We start from the raw sequence: 20,699 nt of genomic DNA, 5'->3' as shown, positions 1-20,699 counted from the left end.
CTGTTTTGTGGGGCCCTGGGCCAGAGCAAGTGCCCCTATCCCCCCAATCCTAACCCTGCTCCCATACCCCGACCCCACTCCCCGGCACAAGTGCCAGGCAGGCAGGGTCATCCATTTTTCCAGGCCCACCCAATTGGCCGGGAGCCCTGGACACAGGCTCCCTTGGCCCAGTGGCTAATCCGCCACTGCAGGCAACCACCTGTGGTGCCAATCTTGGGGTGTGCCAGGCTCAGGGTGCCATGCATTAATAAATTCAGATTTACAGATCCTAGCATGCAAATGTATCATTTTATATGATAGATAAGTCATGCGGGCAAATCGCCCATCAAAATTGTGAAATGGGCTACATATACGATTAAAAAGTTATACAATAAAAAAGTTATACAAAAGTATAACAAATGGAGAAGGGAGCGCCAAAGATGCTCCTCACCAAGAGCACCATTTGGTCTATGGCCGGCCCTTGCTACCCCGTCCCAGCCTCCAGAATAGGGAGCATGGTTGGGCAAAAGGGGGGGTGCAAGGTCCCTTGGGAGCTGCTACATCCATTTGATCCTCAGGTGCCTTGACAAACCGTTAGAGCCATAGGCACCCAGCCTAAGATACAGCAATCTCAGGGTTGTTTTATCTTATGTCCAGGAACCGGGCCAGGTGCCTGCCAGGGAATACAGAGCTGCCATTATATCTCTTTTGCTCTCCCACCATCACCCCATCCCAATGATTCTGGGCCATTGTGTCTGTGCTGCATACCTAAACCAAGTGATTGTGGAGCTAACTGAGCAAGCAATCATATCTGGAATGCACCTTAACATATTCAACAGGTGGGGTAATAAACTCAATGATAGCATAAAAATAAGATAATAACGGCGTAGATAAATAGAGGATCCCAGAAGAAAACATTCACTCTAGCCAACTGAAGTGAATACTTCAACAAAAAGCCTTACCAACTTGCCTCAATCCTGAGCACTACTGGTGGTAGGCGTGACAACTCAGCCACCATGCTCACTCAGTTCTTGGGCACTAAATGAGATTGCCAATGGGTGGTTTTGTAAGGTGAACACTTCCCTCCTGAGAACTAGACTGAGTCCACCAAGCTCGTTTCAAATGACCCACCAAACAACTATTAGAGAACTTGATCCAAATTCAATAGGAGTCTTGCTGCTCACTTCAATGGACTCTGGATCAGGCCTTTAGACGGGAAACACTGGTCAGCACTGACTTGAGCTGGATTTGAATCAATAGCCTAGATGTGAAATACTCTATGTCTCATTACCAATTTTTCTCCATTCCTATAAGTCAATATACTAAAGAAAACATGTTCTGTGTTTTATTTCTTTTGTATTAAAGTTTTACAGACCTAACCAGACCATAGAAGAGCATACCAAACTGACAAAACACATAAAAGATAATAAAAATGAAAGCCAGCATAAAACAACTAGATCTGCTGTGACTATTTATCTCAGATTTTGCTATTCATAATGTGCCATTCATACTGCATAATTAATGACTGAAGTTATATGGCACAATGTTTCCGTTTCCCAGTTAGATGACTTGAAACATTTATAAACATGACTAGACTAAGTTCCTTGGGTTGCTATGTCAGTTTGGAGCTGGCAATGTAAACTCTTCCATTGTGAACCTTCATAAAACCACATTGGCACAGGTATTTGTGAAACTTTCATTTTCCATAAACAGTTTTGAAAACACATGCCTGAAAATAAAGGGCCAATGTTACCATCAACATGAATTCAGTTTATATTCAAATCAGTATTCTTGAATAATAGTTTGCAGTATTTTCCATGCTCTGGAGGCAATGTAGAAAAGTGATTCTCAAGATTTTCCACATCAGAATCCCAAGTGACAACAGAAAAATTGGCCCCCATCCCACCTAGCTATAAAGTAAGGTTGGTTTGTTGCATCTCCCCTGAACTTGACTGTGACCTCAGCTTGAGTGCCTATGATTTAGAACAGTGTGAATCATACACATTGTGCAAAGTAAAAATAAAACACCTTATCCATGTCTGAACCAATAACATATATTGGGCCTTCTGCTCCTCCCATCAAATCCAATAATCATGTGTGCAGGGTTGGACTCACTGTTAAAAAAAAAAAAAAGATCCTTAGAGAAAGACCTCTATGTGGATCTATCCTTGTCCATGTAAAGCAGGAAAAGACTGCCAAATCTGCCAGTATAAATCCCAACAGCGTGATCTGTATTCATCACTGATTAAAGACTAGCAGTCAAACACTATAGACCCACCAGAACTCCCCTCGCCAGGAGCAACCACTCTACCACAGCCTGGCTCTCAGCACCAGGCTATCTGCTTGTATCCTGAGTCCTTTAAAATAGGATCCTCATGTACTATTGATCTTGGAGAGCAGTAAAAGAGGAATTAATCTTGTATTTGTGTCCCCTTGAGAGATGAAATATTAATAATCATGATATCTAGTCCTTTGGGGCCCTTCATATACACTCTGAGTTGTTACTTATCGACAATATTTTTCATCATTATATTCCCTGCTCATGGTTAATGGCTTCTGTTCTTCTTTCATGGTTAACAAAATTATATTTTTATATAGAATGGAGAGAACAACATCAGCAAAGATATAGATATATCAATTTATAATATGTGGTCTGATGGTAACACCACAGGCCTAAGTCAGTATTTTCGTGTTCTAGTCCCAGCTTTGCTAATGACTTGGCATGAGATCTTGGGTGAGCCAACAAGTGACTGGGGCCAGGTCTACACTATGGGGGACAATAGAGGCATAGCTATGGTGCTATAGCTATGCCAGCATAGCCCATAATGGAGACACAGTCTACAGTGATAGAAGAGGTATTTCCATTTCCAAAGAAATTACACCTCCCCTGACAACAAAAGCTTTCTTCTGTAGACTTAGCTGCATCTATACTGGGGGTTAGGTCTCCATAGCAACAGCATGGGTGTGGATTTTTCATACCCTTGAGTACCACAGCTACGTCAACCTATGTTTGCAGTGTTTACTCAATCTTAAACTCTCTGCTTCTGTTTCTCTATCTCTGAAATGGGACTGGATAGTGAAAGGGTTAATTACTTAACCTTATTTAGGTGCCTGAATAGGAGTTCTTTTGAAAATCTGGCCCCAATTGCAAGTGCTAAACACCAGAAAATCTGGCCTTGAGCTCTTCCAAAAAATCTGGCCCCAAGTATCTTGCCCAAAGTCACACAGGGAGTGTATGGCACAGACAGATGAATGACTCAGATCTTCTAAGCTCCAATCCAGTGCCTTTCACCCATCCTCTCTCTCTCTCATCAGGAACATAGAACCACATTTATTGGGAAAATCCATATGGCATTTTTCCTATCTCAATATGAACCAGTGAACATCTGCCACAGAATATTCTGAGATAGAGTAACAGAGCTTACACCCCAAGTCTGATGCAAAGTTCATGGATACAAAAAAATTCAAGCACAGCACTCATGAACAGAGGCAAAAATCGAAAAGATAGGAGAGCATCATGAACCTTGTACTTAATGTAACAGTAGGAGCATTCAGCTGCATCTAACTTTCTATTTGCATATTTGGGTATTCTCAAGTGTAATAGAATGATGTAATGTACTTGTTTCTCTAATTATCAAGTTTCAATAATTATCAAATGTTCAAGGTAACATTTGAAATGGAAACTGAAGTCGCTTCTAAAAGTTCAGAAGAATATGTAGCATGAACTTCAGTGACCTGGATGCAAGAAAGTTAAACTTAGTACTAGTAATTTATGGTTCTCACTTGATCAGAGAGTATCCAAAATTATCTGTGATAATTTTATTCCTGTTGCCTGGGGGCTTTAGCAGAGAACGTCAATCCCATTCACTCAAAATCTTTGCTTTGTCCGAGAAGTGAAATAAATAAATAAATTCATCCACCAGCACATCTAGCTCCAAAAATTTTTGCCCTCCCTCAACCTCATATGTTTCACTAATAGCAAAGGTCCAGATCCTCAAAAGCTCCTAACATTGATCCCATGGTCGGTGATGTCAAATCCTGAAGTCAGTCACAGATTTGCCTCTCATTTCAGTATTTCCTAGTATGGTGTCCTGGAAGTATCTTATCTTTTCATTACATCTTCCTTTAAAGCAGTGCATATGCTGTGCTTAAGATTTTATAGCCCTGATGGTCTGAAAAGCTGTATTCCTGTAAAACACAATACCAAAAAATAAAAGGAACCCCTCTTATCGAGTTAGCAGAATAATACCTTCACTTCTGTAGTAGAGCCACTTATCTGTCAAGAGATAGATACAATGCTATCACCTATATATCCCCATAATGGCTGGCACATCCAGCATTTCTATACAGGAATTGTCACAATTATTTATAATTTATTTCATTGTTAAAGTCTTATTTTATGCTGATTTCCATTTATTCAATGAATCAGTTCTGACCTTTTATATTAGGATGAAAAACAAGCTACCTAGCCACAATTTCAGTCTTTTTTATTTTTTACTTTTTGTTGCTAGAAACTTTAGCCATTATCACAGGCAAACTTTGCTTTTCCTGCCTCCGGAGCTCACAGGTCAAATTGTTTGGGGTTCTTTTTTAAACTAGGATATCTACCTGGCTCAGTATCCAAGGCAACAAATCTCTGCTTAATGATTCACTAGAAATTCACTGTGAAGGTGGTTTATTAGTTTTTATTAGTTTTTCCAAGAGCTGGTGCAAGAAGCTGCCTTTTAAAAAAAATCCCCTTAAATTTATGAGCAAAGCAAAGTACGGAAAGCTTAATTACAAATACAGGAGAGCAACAATTAAAGCTTTTATAGTGTTATTATTGGGGAAGAGAGGTGGAACTCACAAAACTTTAAGTCAAAACAAGAAATACTTGTAGTCATTGGAATTGTTTTGGAATGCTGGCTAAGAAGTAAAAAATAAACAGTAGGGACAAATTTTCAATTTCAATTTTCTGCATGACAAAAGGTGAGCAGACGGGATGTTGCAAGGTTTTGAACTAAGTCTGGTGTTATTTAATATATATATTCATTAGTTGTCTCTGGAAAAAGGGTGAGCAGTGAGCTAGCAACATTTGCAGATAATGACACAAACTTAGGTTACTCAAGTTGAGAGATATTGGAACTTCAAAGTGATCTAACAAAGTTACGCGATAGGCAACACAATGGCAGATGAAATTCGGTGTTGGTAAATGGCAAGGTAATGCACATTGGAGTAGAAATATTGAACTACTTGTGATGAGTTGGATCACAGAAACCCCCTGGGGCCTGCCACCTGATGTGCCAAGACTACTTCTACCCCTGCTTTCCCTGCCAGCTCAGGACCCCAGCACCCTGTCTTGCTGAGCCAGACACTCCCATCTGCTCCAACAAAGACCCAGGGTCTGAATTACTTGCCCCAAAGCTTCAGGTTTACCTGAAAGCAGCTCACAGAAGTGTTCCTGTCTTTAACACTCAGATGCCCAACTCCCAATGGGGTCTAAACCCAAATAAATCCATTTTACCCTGTATAAAACTTATGCAGGGTAAACTCAAATTGTTCACCCTCTACAACACTGATAGAGAGATATGCACAGCTGTTTGCTCCCCTAGGTATTAATACATACTCTGAGTTAATTAATAAGTAAAAAGTGATTTTATTAAATACAGAAAGTAGGCTTTAAGTGGTTCCAAGTAGTAACAGACAGAACAAAGTCACCAAGCAAAATAAAATAAAATGCGCAAATCTATGTCTAATCAAACTGAATACAGATAAGATTCTCACCAGTTCCAGAATGCTCCCTTTACAGACTAATCTCCTTTTAGCCTGCATCCAGCAATCACTCACACCCCTTTAACACCGTCCTTTGTTCCAGTTTCTTTCAAGTATCCTGGGTGGGGTGGAGAGGCTCTCTCTTGAGCCAGATGAAGACAAAATGGAGGGTCTCCCAGGGATTTAAATAGACTCTCTCTTGTGGGTGGAGACTCCCTTCTCACTCCTATGCAAAATCCAGCTCCAAGATGGAGTTTAGGAGTCACATGGGCAAGTCATAGGGCATGTCACATGTCCATGCATGATTCAGTTTTTACAGGTAGCATTCATTGTTTATATGCTACCTTGAACGTCCTCAAGTAGACTTCTTATGTAGATTGGAGCATTCCAAGATCCATTGTCCTTTAAGTGTTTCTTCTTAACTTCAACATTCCTTTCTCCAGGAACTGACCAAATGCTCTACTAAGGTTATTTAGAAATCAAGCCAGTACACAGCCAACATCATAACATTCATAACTTTGAATACAAAAATGATACATGCATACAAATAGGATTAATACATTCAGTAGATCATAACCTTTACGGAGATATGTTACATGGCATATGAAGCATAAAACACATTCTAAGCATATTTCTATAAAGCCTTATGGGAGGTACCGTCACACTACTTATATATCTTACAAGTTTAAATTAACTATAATGGGTCAAGAAGAGGACCTGGGAATTACTGTAGAGAGCTCAATGAAGCTGTAGTCTCTGTTCAACATTTAATTGCAATCTAAAAGGCAAACAAAATGCTAGGGGACTTAAAGAATGGGATGAAGAATAATAGGGAAAATATAATAATGATGGTAGCCACATATGCTGTCAGAAAGTGGCGACAAGCACTGTGTCGAGCAATTGACTAGAAGCATCAGCCATCTTTGCCAAAGGAAGCCTGTGGCCTCAATCCCATTACGAATAACAGGGGATAGTGGCTGTTTGGGGATTGGACAGTTCTTCATGGAGCTTTCTGAAGTAGAACATTTTCCTTCAGCCTCTGCTGAAGGAGAAACTTTCATTTCTGAACGATAGCAGCAAAATATAACCATCAATCTTTTTTTAAAAGAGTTCTCACGTTTGGTTTTTGCTCAAGATTGTGGGAAGTTTAAAGAGTCTGTTATTTTGTTACTCAGATCATTCGGTAGCAAACAAGAGGTCTAATATAGCATGCTACACATCTTAAAGGATCTCTGAGGACCTATTTTTTCTTAATCATAAACAAAATTAACAGATAAACATTCACAGAGTAATACTACAATGTTGGATATGCTGTGTTCATCATACATAACAAAGTGGAATCTTGTAGCATTCCAAAATTAACCTTTTCCCATGTCTGTATCTAATCAATGACAGTACTTTACCTTTCACCACCCTATACTTACTTAGTGTCCTTAATAACCTCTTATCGGGGACTTTGTCAGTAGCTTTTTGAAAGTCTAATGTCAACCAATTCTCCTTTATCCATTACTTTCTTGAGATGCTCAAGTAATTCAAATAGGTTAGAAAACCATGAATTTTTATCACAGATGCCCTGCCGGTTTGGCCTATCATAATAGCTGGGTGAAATGTTTCAACTTAATTTTTTTTTTTTTGGCAGAAATGCAGATTCGGCAATACCAAAACATTTACTGCATTCATGTCTGTTTCAACAAGTTGTTTCAGGCAAAAAGACTCAATATATTTTTTTAGAAAGTCAGAACATTTTATCTCTAAAAATATTTTTAAGATCATTTTTAAATCCTCAAAATCTAAACAAAAATTTTGGGGCCCAAAACATGTTTTTTTCTACATTTCAATTCCCTGAACATTTCTAAACATTTCAGTTTTGGGTCAACCCAAAATATTTTTTTTCGGAATTGCCAGCAAATTGAAAAATCAGATATTTGCACTGCTCTACCTATAATAGCATGTTCATTTAGATGGTTTATAATTGTATTTTTAATTAGCATTTCAACTTATTTACTTAGTACTCACATCAGTGTCACCTACCTGTAATTCCTAGGATCACACCAACAACTTCCTTAAAGGTGGTACATCATTCGTTACCTTTTGTTTCCTGGTGTAGTAGCTCATTTTAATGAGCTAAGACTGAACGTGTCTTTGATCATTTGACAACAGGGCAGGTAGTCATATGTCCTGCACTGTCTACATTGAGCTAGGGTGGCTCACCCCTCCCAAAGTAATTTTTCTTCATATTTACAATGAAATTTTAACTCTTTAATTGGAAACTAGGTTTTATTTTTACCTTTAATTTAGAAGTTGCGGGGGAGGGGTTAAGTATTTGTTTATTTAACATATTTTATTTTAGCCCATTATCAATTAATTTAGAAGCTTATTTGCCCTCATACTAACACTCAATCCAAACTCCACTGTGCTCACTGCCAAGGCCTTCCTCTGTCTGGGCTCTTTCAGCTCAGCTACTGATAAGTTCATGGTCCCTCTCACTAGTCTCTTCCTCTGTTAGTTTCTGGTGCATTTAGAGAAACAAAAATGACTTAAAACTACATCATTTGTGTTTAGGGATTTAGTTCCTACTGCTTAAAACTCCTTACACTCTTGTATATGCAGATTCAGCTCCTCAGAATTCAGTTCCCTGCCAGAGACACATATCAGACTGACACTTGGCCTGTCTGTCATACACCACTGAAGAAAATAGGTTATGAGTGAAATCATGACTCATTGACCCCGATCTGAGAAGAACTTTAGAATGTTATTCTTCTGACATTCTCAGTTGTCCATCTGTGATATGGCTTTTTCCTTCCTTCCCCTCTGGCATGTATTGATTAATTCTGAGTTGTTTGCTATATATTGAGGCAGGGGGAGGTTAGGGATCTGTTCTGTTTGCTTGTTCAGATAATATGGCCTTATTTGTGCTCTTTAGAAATATAGGTTTTTAATTACATTTTCCTTGGCACCCACAGGTATTTCAATACAGTTGCCTATTAACTAAAATTTATTTTGATTATTATTTCTGTTCTGGTAACTTATGTAGTCAGAATATTTTGAAATTCCTTCCTTTATTGGCTCTGTTTTTGGCAGTCTCTCTGTAGAGGTGTGCGACTGTGGCTCGACCCTCCCTGAGGGCAGAGGGGAACCACACCGGCCCGCTAGACATGGTCGGGTCTGGCCCTCTGCTTCAGGGCTGGGCGACAATGCACAGTTCACTTGGGAGCTCAGGCCTTCTGCTGCAGGGCTGAGCAACAGTATACGGTCAGTTGGGAGCTCAGGGCGGGGCAACACTCAGCTCCGGGCTCAGGCCCTTCAGCAGGGGCTGAGCAAACAACTAGCCTTAACGGCCTCCTCAGGCCAGGGAGAGGGGGAGTCTGCCACCCTTGGAAGGTGGCAGGGGGAACGCAGGCCCTCCCACTCCACTGCGTTCCAGCCCGGGGCCCTAGTAGCAGCTACCACCGCTGACGGTCAGTGGGGATCCTGACCGCAACACACTGACATAGGCTCAGGTAAATCTGCAGCCTGACTGGTGTCGGCTGCCCCCGGGCTGCTTCCAATTTCCCCCTCTGGGCCTACCTGGTTCGTGGTGTCAGCCCCCGGGTAGTCCAACAGCATGGGCTCCTCGCGGCCGGGGCTGGGTGGTAGGTCCAGCAGCTCCTCCGGGAAATCCGGCCAGGCTTGCTCCGGGGGTTCGTCGGAGTAACAGCAGGGACAAAGCTCCAGCAGCTCCTCCAAGTAGCGGGCACAGGGAAGCTCCAGCCAGTCAGGGCAACTGCCGCGGGCCCCAGCGGCTTCCCAGTCCCAAATTCCCTGTGGCAGGTCTGCTCCTAGTGGTGGCTGGGCTCTAACAGAGCTCTGACGGCCGGCTTTTGTGCTTCAGGTCGCCGCCTGACCCTCCGAGGGGCTGGCTTACTGCCCTGTAGCCCCACCCACTCAGGCATCCGGCGAGGCTCGCCCTCTCCTGGGCAGGAGAGAAGCCACACTGGCCCGCTACACTCTCTCTCAAGCCTAATGAGAATATTGATTTTTTCAATAGAAGACGCTGATAAACATCTATGAACTGTTCACCACTACTCTAGTTTTTCTTCATTTTCCTCATATTTTTACTTGTACAGTAAATGTTGTCTAGCTTGTAATTGCTTTTTCTGTATCTGCATTCAGCTGAAGAAACTGCTGAACAAATTCCTCATTAGCGTCTCAGAAGATACAAAGGCCATTGCCATCCATCTAATTTTGTGAACACTCATATTGTTTTCTCTGCTTCTCAAATGTCAGACCTATCTGACTGTATAAGAGCTTGGTGTCATTACTGTCCGCTCTTCACCATAGGGAGAGGGGAAGAGAAAAAGGAGAGCAAAACTAGTAACCTGGGGGGGAGAGAGAGAGGCATGTGGGAAAGAGAGAGGGAAGGAGGACAGAATTTAGATATAGAGGCTTGGAACAGAGGGGTTCAGAGAAGCAGATACAGGGAGGAGAAGTCAGAGGTAAAGGGAGGCAGGAGAGAAGTAAGAGAAAGCAGCAGAGAGAATACATGAAAAGCAAACTCACCAAAATACATAGAAAGGAAAAAAGGATAGAAAGAGAAAAGAGAAGAGTCAAGCAAAGCTGCAGCAACAACACCAGGACTGAGCAGGAGGAGAGGCATTCATTACAAACAGAGGGCCCAAACCCCCAGAGTAGGGGAACCTCTATACTTGCCTCTATACACTTCAAAAATGGCATTATGGAGTTCCCTGATTATTGCCTTTCAAAAGCTTCAAACATGTTGTTCATATTCACAGAGCTTGCATTTACAAAGTGGGATCTAAAAATCAAAGTGAGAGACCTATTTTCCCCCATCTTGTGCCATCACTTACACCTGTATAATGTGGGAGTAGACCTCTACCAGTCTGATTTGATAGCAATTTGCACCCGCTCTGAACAGGTGTGACTACACAAAGGGCAATGCAATGGATAATCAAGGCCACTTTCCTCTTCATCCAATATCACCAATGAAGATTTTCCAGCTGGAACTTAATTAATTACACTGATGATATATAAGCCACAAATGAAGCCAGCTCTCCTTTTCGTGGCTCTGTTGACTCAGCAGAGCTACCATGTTTAAAAAGTAGCAAAAATTTTATATTGTGACTACAAAAAGCAGTTGGGAATCTCAGTGCACACAGAGAGCAGAACTGTTGTGTAATAAGGTGCTATTTTTATACAGTCAATATTCTGACTACAATTTCATCTTAAAAAGTTCATCTGTAATCTCTATCTATGGCTCTTGGATGCATGGACACTCAAAATAAATATTTGCTCCTGTCCAGCTATTCAACTGATAAATTGGTAACAGTTTGTTGTTTAATTTACAAGCAAAAATCACACGGAAAATGATACCACGTAAAATAAAAGCACAGAGGCATGCAGTGGATAATTTCCCTGCTAACTTTCACTGCACTAGGTAAACTCTGCAACTCAGCTGTACCAATTTAGCTCTCAGCAGCCTGCCACAGCTTGGCACTGCTTGAGGTCTTCTGCAAAAGTACAGCAGGAGTTCCAGGCTTTCCTATCAGCCCAGGCTCCACAAATAAATACTGTATTTTTTATTCATTATATGCTGCAATTTTAACCTTCTTCAATTGGATAAAAAGGTTAAAAACAAATGTCATAGACCTGAAAAAAATTGCAGAAATGTAGCTTCTCCCCATGCCATAAAACCCAAGCAGTCAGGTTGGTTAGACCCTTAACAGAACAATCAGGCTTCATCTCCAGCAGCTAAACCATAAAAACGGTTCCCTGCCCAAAGACAAACCTTTTCATTTTGAAAACAGGAAAAAAATAGCCAGGAAGAGCTAAAAACAGACCCAGATATATAATGTAGCTACACAATAGGTGGAGTGGGGGAGACCTGGGATGAGAATCCATCTGTATGGAGGGGGACATGTTGCCCTCTCATTCCAGCAGTTGCATCTATTTCTTGGATGGGGGTGAAGAGAATTTACTGGCTAGCAAAGGAAACTAAAAGCATTTGGAGCTCCTAAGGCGGCTGTTGTTCCATTTTTAGCTTAGCTCTAGGAGCTCCATCTAACAATAACTCCCTCTCCTCCGCCAAAAGGAAAGGTTAAAACAAAATGCAGAACAGATGTTCTCCTTCAAGTTTGACTCTTCATTTCCAAAATGCCAGTATCTAGCTTTAAACAAACACTACTCCTCAGAGAAGAGAGGATTCCATCACACTCTCTCTTCCTCCCTCCCCCAACCTGCTGTTAAATCTAGTTGCTCTGGCTGTCTTAATATCATGGCATCAAATACTGACTTGACATAAACAACTATACTGCAACCTCCCAGAAATGACAAGCTGCAAAGAAAACTCAGCTCCACACAGAAACAAAAACAACATAAGGAAAGTGGGGTTAAGACACTTTCTCCTGGAAATTTCCCTGCATAAACCAGGAAAGAAAAAAAAGACAATCAAACTACTTTTAAAGAGCATATTGGAACCCACATATAGATTTGGTTCTAGGTGTGGCCAAAAGTTCAGATCAAGCCTTCTTTTATCTAAACTATTTCATACCATTCAATATACACATTTCCTTGCCACCCACCATTGCCAATACTGTACATCATGGCTGAAAACGTATATGGACTTTTTTTCCTGTCTTTACTACACCTTGAAATAAAAGACAGATAGCCTGGGCCTAAGTGCCATTTCCTAGGGTGACCATATGTTCCATTTTGGCCAGGACAGTCTCTTTTTTAAACCTTTTCCCAGCCATCCCGACTTTTTTGGCAAAAGAGGACATTTGTCCAGTTTTCTCTTGCTAACTGATCTGTGGGGTGCAGTGCAGAGGGACATGCAGGGAGGGGGCAAGCGGAGATGCCACCCCCATGTGGGGAGGCTGGGCTGGAGGGGGAAGGAATGGTTCCAGGGGGAGCAGGGTGCGGGATGGGGGGCTGGGCTGGCAGGGTTCCAACCACAGCCTTAAGCAGGAGGCTGGCAGGGTCCAAGTGACCTGTGACAGCCTCAAGCGAGAGGCTGGCAGAGTTCAAGTGACCAATGACAGCCTTAAGCGGGGGGGCCGGCAGGATTTGAGTGACCAATGACAGCTTCAAGCAAGGGGCTGGCAGGGTTCAAGCAACCAGCGATAGCCTGGAGTGCAGGGCAATAGGGTTCGAGTGACCAGTGACAGTCTAGGGGGGTGCCTCAGGCAAGAAGCTGGGGCCAGCCCCGCAGAGGGGGGGCCTCTGGTGAGCAGCTGGGGCCAACCCCATGCAGGGAAGGGATTCTTGGGCCCCATGCAGTGTCTCATTTTCCCTTTGGAAAATATCGTCACTCTACATTTCCACAACCTATAATTCTCCTACTTAAAACCTCCATTTCTATATTTTTTCCTTAAAATATTATATTTACGTACAGTATCAATCTTGGACTTTATATGTTCTGTGATGTACACAGTTCCATTTTACTTTCTTTAAAGCAAATTGAATCGGGTCCTTCAAACAGGCCTGGCACCTAAAATTAACTGGAAAATGTGGTGATAAATGTACGATACAATGCCACTGTATGTTGTACAGCACCTTTTGTACAAACTATCTCAAAATTATTTACAGTGTTAAAATGACAATTACAGAAATGAATAATAGTGAGAAAAATTGAGATAGCAGCAAATGAGAAAAGATGCATTAAAAGATTAGAAGGTGCAGTTTGATTCTTCATACCAACAGTGATGTGATTGTGTGGAGGCCAGTGGTAGGACAAGAGAGAAGAGAAGGAGAGAGAGGGAGAGAGAGGCAAGCTGTGTGAAAAACACTGGAGCAGGTGGATCAATATGGTTTGGAGCTAGCGATCAATATGAGCTGGTTAGGGCACTGCTAAGAGCTAGAAGGAGAGGGAAAGGATCTGAACTTCCAGAGGGCCTGTGGAGACTTGTGTGCCTAGATACCACAGGCACCGAGGCTTTCCAAACTGCATTGGCAATGGAACAATTTATAATGCACAGCTGGACTTGGACTTGCAAATCAAGATCAGTGAAAGGAGGCCAAGAGGCTGTGGAATTTTCAGTAGAACTCCAATCTGTTCTTGCAGCAGTGCACCAGAAGAGGAATCAGGTACTAGTAAGGGAGATAGAAGCTGACACTATGTACTCTCTAGGTACAGCTCTGTATCTAACATGTATGATGAAAGAGGGGATTTTAATCTGGTTCAAGACTGTATTGAATGATTAGAACAAAAGATAAATTTGCTTTAAAAAACAGGGAAATTGGTAATAATGCAAAGAGTATAGGAGATAGCTCAGTTAAACACTGGTACTGTGAAAAAATAGGCCACAAAAAGGATTGTTATAACTTTAAGACAGGCAAGACAGATGGTCACAAGTGTCTAGTGAAAGCCTCCCTCCCAGTTCAGGAAACAGGGGTCATCAAGCAGAAGGGATGAACCCTGGAGCTGCAAGGCTCAGCCCCAAGGTTTTTGTTTAGATCTGGGCAGTTAAATAACAATAACTGGAGTATGGCTAGTGAGTCTGCAGTCGGATCTGTGATGTGTACAGCAATAGTTGACACAGACTCAAACATACAGTTATTGGACAGACTTGCTAAAAAGGCTAGAGGATCCAAAACTGAATCACCTAATTGATCTCAAATGGAGACCGTGACTGGAGGAAGGGCATCTCTCCTAAAACTGGGCTTGAAGGCTGGATCTCTGGAATTCAAGCAAAAAGTCTGGGCGGCTGAAATAATGGAAGAGCTAAATATTTGGCTTGGATTTCATTATGGCTAATAACTGTGTAATCAATGTCAAGAAAGGTGTCTTACAAATTCAGTCTGCGGAAATTCCCCTTAAATATATGGTCCAGCTGAGATAAATAGTTTTTAGACAATTGATTTGCCGTGAAATAATTGTCCTGCCCCCAGGGGCAGAAATCATTATAACAGCTACACACCATGGTATCTTTCCAGCAAGGGAAAGATGGGAGTAGTTGAAACTTGTTTTGAGCCCCAAGATCTCAGGGGATTCTTAGCTGCTAAACCTCTGTGGATCTGCATCAAGAACTTATCCCTGTTCATTAGCTGAATATTTCTCACAAGCAGCAAATAGTTTTTTTAAAAATGGAACAGCAACTGCAAAATGTGAGCCGGTGGATCTGGTAAATACAGGTATATTTAAAAACTACAGTGGGGAAAGTGTGCTACTAGAGTTATGTTGGAACTGTTGCAGTACAGTGCTGTACATTGAAATGAGGAACAGCAGTATGGTCTAACAGCCTTGCTGATTAGGAATCAGGAGATGTTCTCCCAATGCAACAAAGATTGAGGGTGTATTGCGCTAGCCCAGCACAAGATTGATACGGGGGGAAACTGACCCATTAAACAGTGACCTCCCATTTACCAATAGCAAAAAAGGGAAGAAGCACCGTAGACCATTGAGGAAATATATCAGGAAGACAATTGAGCCTTCAACCAGTTCTTGGGCCTCACCCCACATGCTGGTTAAAGAGAAGGATGGTAGCATCAGATCTGTAGACTTCAGAAAATTAAATTAAGGCTCTTGAAAGGATTCTTATCCCTTATCACAAATACATGATACACTGGAAGCTGGAGCAGGTTCAGTCTGGTTTTCCACACTGGATCTTAAAAGCAGGAATTGGCAAGTTAAAGTGTATCAAAGAGACAAGGAAAGAAAATGCTTTCATCGCTGGGCAAGGCCTGTGGCAATTTAAAGGGATGGTTTTAGGCTTGTGCAGTGCACCAGGCACATGATGGTTGAGCTAATGGGAGAGAATATATGGCATGCCCCTCTCAGCCTGTTATATCTTGGAGCATCCTAAAACATTTGAGCAAAGGCTTAACCATTTGCAAATGGTCTGATAAACTGAATATCCCCATTTGAAATCAAACCAAAAGAAATGTGAGTTGTTTCAAAAAAAAGATCATCTACCTAGGGCACACAGTCCCACTGACTGAAAGAAAGGCTGAGGCTATTTGGAACTAGGGTGACCAGGTGTCCTGATTTTATAGGGACAATCCTATTTTTGGGTCTTTTTCTTATATAGGCTCCTATTACCCCCCACCCCCTGTCCCAATTTTTCACATTTGCTGTCTGATCACCCTATATGGAACTGGCTAATTCCACAGATGTGCAGAGTTTTCTATAGCTCTGCTCCTATTAAAGAAGGATTATTTCTGGTTTTGCCAATATTGCAAAACCATTGCATAGGTTGGATGAAAAAGGAACACTATTTCAGTGGTCAGCAAAGTGTGAGTTAGCATTCTCAGAGCTGAAAAAGTCTCTTTTGGCTTCTCCTGGCTTGATTTACTCAATCAGTTGCACATATACGAAAGGGGAAATGACTACCTAGGAAGGAGTATTGCAGAAAAGGATCTGAGGATCATAGTGGATCACAAGCTAAATATGAGGCAGCAGAATAACACTATTGCAAACTGGGATGTATTAGCGGGAGTGTTGTAAGCAAGACACGATAAGTAATTTTTCCGCTTTACATTAAAGCGCTGCAGCAGCACAGCTGAGCCATTGCAATGTTTTAAGTGTAGACAAGCTTTTAGAGGCAGGAAGAAAGCCCAGAATCAGCCTGTAAGCACAGTGTGACCTTGCAGAGGATGGTTCTTGGGCTGGTGCTGAGTAAAGAGGTTTGGAGCCAGTAGCAAAGAAACTAACCTCTGTTTTTTGGTTCCTCCTACACTTGCAGAAGCAAGACTTTGTACATTCCTTGTAAATTAACAAGATTGAATCAAAGACAATATCAGACTCCATCAGGTTCTATTCCAGACTGGAACATCCCTAGAGCCTGATGTTTGACTAGCCTCTAGAGTCAAAAAGGGGTGACAATATCTAGCAATAAAACACCTTGTTAAAAAGCAGATGTGACAGTTTCAAGTCCCAGGATGTTAACTGAGCTGCCAGAATGTTTCATGGATCTTCTCTTCACACTGTAAACACATTAGCATTTTTATTTCAACTGTACATAATGAGATCCCATTTGGATGTGATGTATTTTTTCCTCCAGCTTGCCATTTCTAGGCTCTCCTAGGGACTGATAAAGCAGCAGTCCTGCACTCACTTTAATTTCCTTTTAGTTTTCAGCAAAAGGGCTGGCCCTATGATTTGTGGGACATAAACTGGCATGTGCTGGGGTGTGGGGGAGGTGTGCAGGGCTGACAGAGGAAAATCACACAGTGAATTGCTTCTCTTAGGTGGAACCACTGGCAGAACAAGAAGATGATGAAAAATATGTGATCCACTCCCCCCCCCCGGTCCTGTTGATACCCCCTTCAGAACCGCTGTAGGACTAATGCCTTTTCATTCTTAGCTCCTCCCCATGTCAACTTTTTGTCTGTGGTTCCAGCACTGCTGTTTTCCCCTTGTCTCCTAAAGCTGGAGTTGTCCCAGAAAGTGGGGCACTTCTGGACAAAGCCGTTAACGTATTATACTTCTACTTTATCGGTCTGATTCAAAGCCCACTGAAGTCAATGGGAATCTTTTAATTAAAAGATTAATTTAAATTAATCTTGCAATGAAATTCAATGAGCTTTAGATCAGGCCAAGGTGTGCTTCTCTGCTTAAAAAAGACTCTGTAAATAGCCTTCAAGAGGCACCATGCTTATTGCCTCTCAATGATTTCCATACTAAATGTGCTCAGGCTATAAGTTAAAAAAAAAAAAGGTTTTTTTTCCAACTGCCAGCCCTGCAAACTCACCCCAGAATCACTGATTTTTTCACTGATTTTTCAAAAAACATGAATCAAGGGGTGGAAAATGACAAGACCAGCAAGGAGGACACAGATTCACAGAAAGAAGGGTGGAGGGAGCACATGCCGGAGGAATGCTGGGGTGGCCCTCCCATTCCATGGGCATTCTGCCTCTCATTAGCCATCCAGAGAGACAGAGGGAGCTGACTGGCACCTTGCTCCTCTGCCTCCTCACTAATTTTAATTCTTGCCAGGGTTTTTTGGGATCCTCTGGCTACAATTTAGCTGTCTCTCCCTCCCTTCCTCTAATTGTAATTTAGAGGCAGTGATTTTTAAGATGCTGCAAGTTCAAATAATTGCTTGTTTGGGATAAAGAGGGTTCAGGAAGGAATTTTTCCTGTTGAGGCCAAATTCACAGAGGCCTGAGGTGGGTTTTTTCCACCTCCCTCAAAGCATCATGGAGGCACACGTCAGTTCAGTAGAACTTAAAATTAATAATAGTAATTTGTATGAATGTTTAGTTCATCACAACTTGCAACTGGTATCCAGAGTGAATAAAAGGCTAAAAGGACCAGAAATAAGACATGGCATTTCTCTGATAGACCTTGAACCTGTGGGAAGATTAGAGGTCTTGCAGTCCGAGGTCCCTCTACTGTTATCCTCTGTCCCCACTTCACAGGGAGAGAGGGAGTTATGGGTTATATGTTACCCTGATTAGGCCTCAGCTGGAATATTGTGGAGAAATTGGAGACAGTCCAGAGAAGGGCAACAAAAATGAGTAAAGGTCTAGAAAACATGACCTACGAGGGAATATTGAAAAAGTTAGGTTTGTTTAGTCTGGAGAAGAGAAGACTGAGAGGGGACATGATAGCTGTTTTCAAGTACATAAATGATTGTTACAAGGAGGAGGGAGGAAAAAATGTTATTCTTAACCTCTGAGGGTAGGACAAGAAGCAATGGGCTGAAATTGCAGCAAGGGAGGCTAAGATTGGACATTAGGAAAAGCTTCCTAACTGTCAGGGTGGTTAAGCCCTGCAATAAATTGCCTAGGGAGGTTGTGGAATCTCCATCATTGGAGATTTTTCAGAGCAAGTTAGACAAACACCCGTCAGGGATAGTCTAGATAATATTTAGTCCTGCCATGAGTGCAGGTCCCTTCCAGTCCTATGATATGGTAGGAACCCTGTAGTCTCCCACACTGAGCCACATAAATGCCTGGTACATGAAAGCTGGGCAGAGAGCACCCTTCCCCAGTGTCAAGTTAATAAAGCTACAGCCTACTGCTCAAATCCATCCCTGTATCCATCCTCTTTTACCTGCATGTCCTGCTCAATCAGATTAGGTTCCTTCTATCCTGAGTATCATCACACATATAAAAGTTCTGTAGACCAAAGAGGGCTCTCGGGTACAAATGTGCAGTTCTATTGTCATTGCAGCATTTTGACAATATTAACTACTTGGATAATAGAAAAAGGATAAATAGTATGGCTCTCTTGGATATCTCCCCTGATGATGAAACTACATGAATGATGAAGCAGAAATTTCAACTTATTCTCTGTGTGTGTGTGTGTGTAATTTTTGTTGTTTTTTTATCTATCAGGCAGCAGTTTGAAATCGTGAAGGCCCTGACATTAAATGAATGGAGCTAAGCATGCCACCAGTTAAGAACTTTGATCAAGATTTTTTCAAAGAAACCTGCATCCTTAATTAGATGCAATGGTATAAAATAGATTATTCATTTCTTTGTTCTCATTCTATATTGCCTAACTGAAAGCCCTGCTAGGTGTGACAGGAGGCTGTAAGATATTCCTTGTATACTCATTTCAATAAAGATTATAAATCAAAGGCTTGGAGGAAAATTAGAACAATTGGAGGGAAAAGAAGAAAATAAGAGGACAGAAAGAGGATAGAAAGGTAAGGTTCAAAGAACAAAACGATGTAAGGGTAATAAGCAATGTTTTTGTTAGTAACCTTGGCATCCTACACCTTGCATCTCTTCTCTCCTGTGAAAATCTCAAGCAGGTGAATCAAAAGTGTTATTTTTGATGGGCTGACAGCCTTGATTCAATGCTCCTCTAGGGTATAGAATGTATTAGCATAGAATTTCGCTTGGATACCCCCTCAGAGTGGCCTTCTTCTTACTGTGTTTTAGTCAGATACAATAGACACTTTTTCCAGTGTTGTAAATTTCCTATTAGGAAACCAATGTGTCACTTTTGCCAACCCACTTTCAGACGTCACCACCTCCAGTGTTATGTGGTTACATAGAAAAACTGGGTGCATTTTAAATATGAAGATAGTGTTAATCAGCCACTTTTTCCATGACCAGTTTTCATTTGTTTTTGATCAAATGTATAAGCAGTAGATTCATTGATTTCTGTATTTCTGTGAGGTAGGAGCAAAGTGTATTTGCCACTTTCCGCTGTATCGTGTGGGTGATTTTTATTTTAAAGATTTTATTTAAAGTATGTTCAGATTACTAATATTCTCTGGGTATGGGCCAACTGGACACTAGCACACTGACCATTACCAATGCCTTGTAATGGTTCTCAACTTGATGCCACTCTAAAGACACAGCAAAGCATTTTAATAACAAAGACAGTGAAGCAACCAATTTTACTGAGATGAGAAAATGTAATCAGAAGTAAAGCATATGGATTGAAATGTACAGTACTCTCGCTATCTGATAAACCCTTTTCTTTGATACACGCAGATGCCTTCTAACAACAGAACTCAGGATAGACCTAGAATGCCTGTGGGTTAAAGCATCTATATGAAATAAATTCATGATATGTATATATTTTCCTTCCCTCAGATGAAAGATGTCAGTCTTTTCTTTGTGTAGTGCTCAGGGTATTCTGGGGTCTTTGAAACCCCACTATCAATCTTCTCTGACAGGTCCCATGGCTGTTAGTGAATCCTAGATCAGACCAGGGTATCTGTATGAATCTTAATTGCTGTGTTTGGCACTTAGATGCTACTGTGATAGGCAATGTATCGATACCTAAAATAGACATACAGACTGATTATCCTATGGACAACTCATCAGGTTAGGAGCCACCTTAATAAAATGTCATCCGTATTTTCACCTGAACTAAAAAGAATACAGGAATTTCCATTCAAATTACAATACCCTCTATACCCCCACCTTGCTATTACTTACTTAGTACGATACAATAGTTTTCCAGAAGCTGTTACAGTGGAGAAAGAAGGTCATTTACTTGAATAACCACAAAAGGCCACATCATATATTGTGGTAACTATCTGAGAACTAATTCAACTTCACTGTAA

The sequence above is a fragment of the Gopherus flavomarginatus genome, chromosome 2, assembly GCF_025201925.1.
Source record: "Gopherus flavomarginatus isolate rGopFla2 chromosome 2, rGopFla2.mat.asm, whole genome shotgun sequence".
Taxonomy (NCBI): domain Eukaryota; kingdom Metazoa; phylum Chordata; order Testudines; family Testudinidae; genus Gopherus; species Gopherus flavomarginatus.
The sequence above is the reverse complement of the archived record's forward strand: the minus strand, read 5'-3'. Positions refer to the sequence as shown.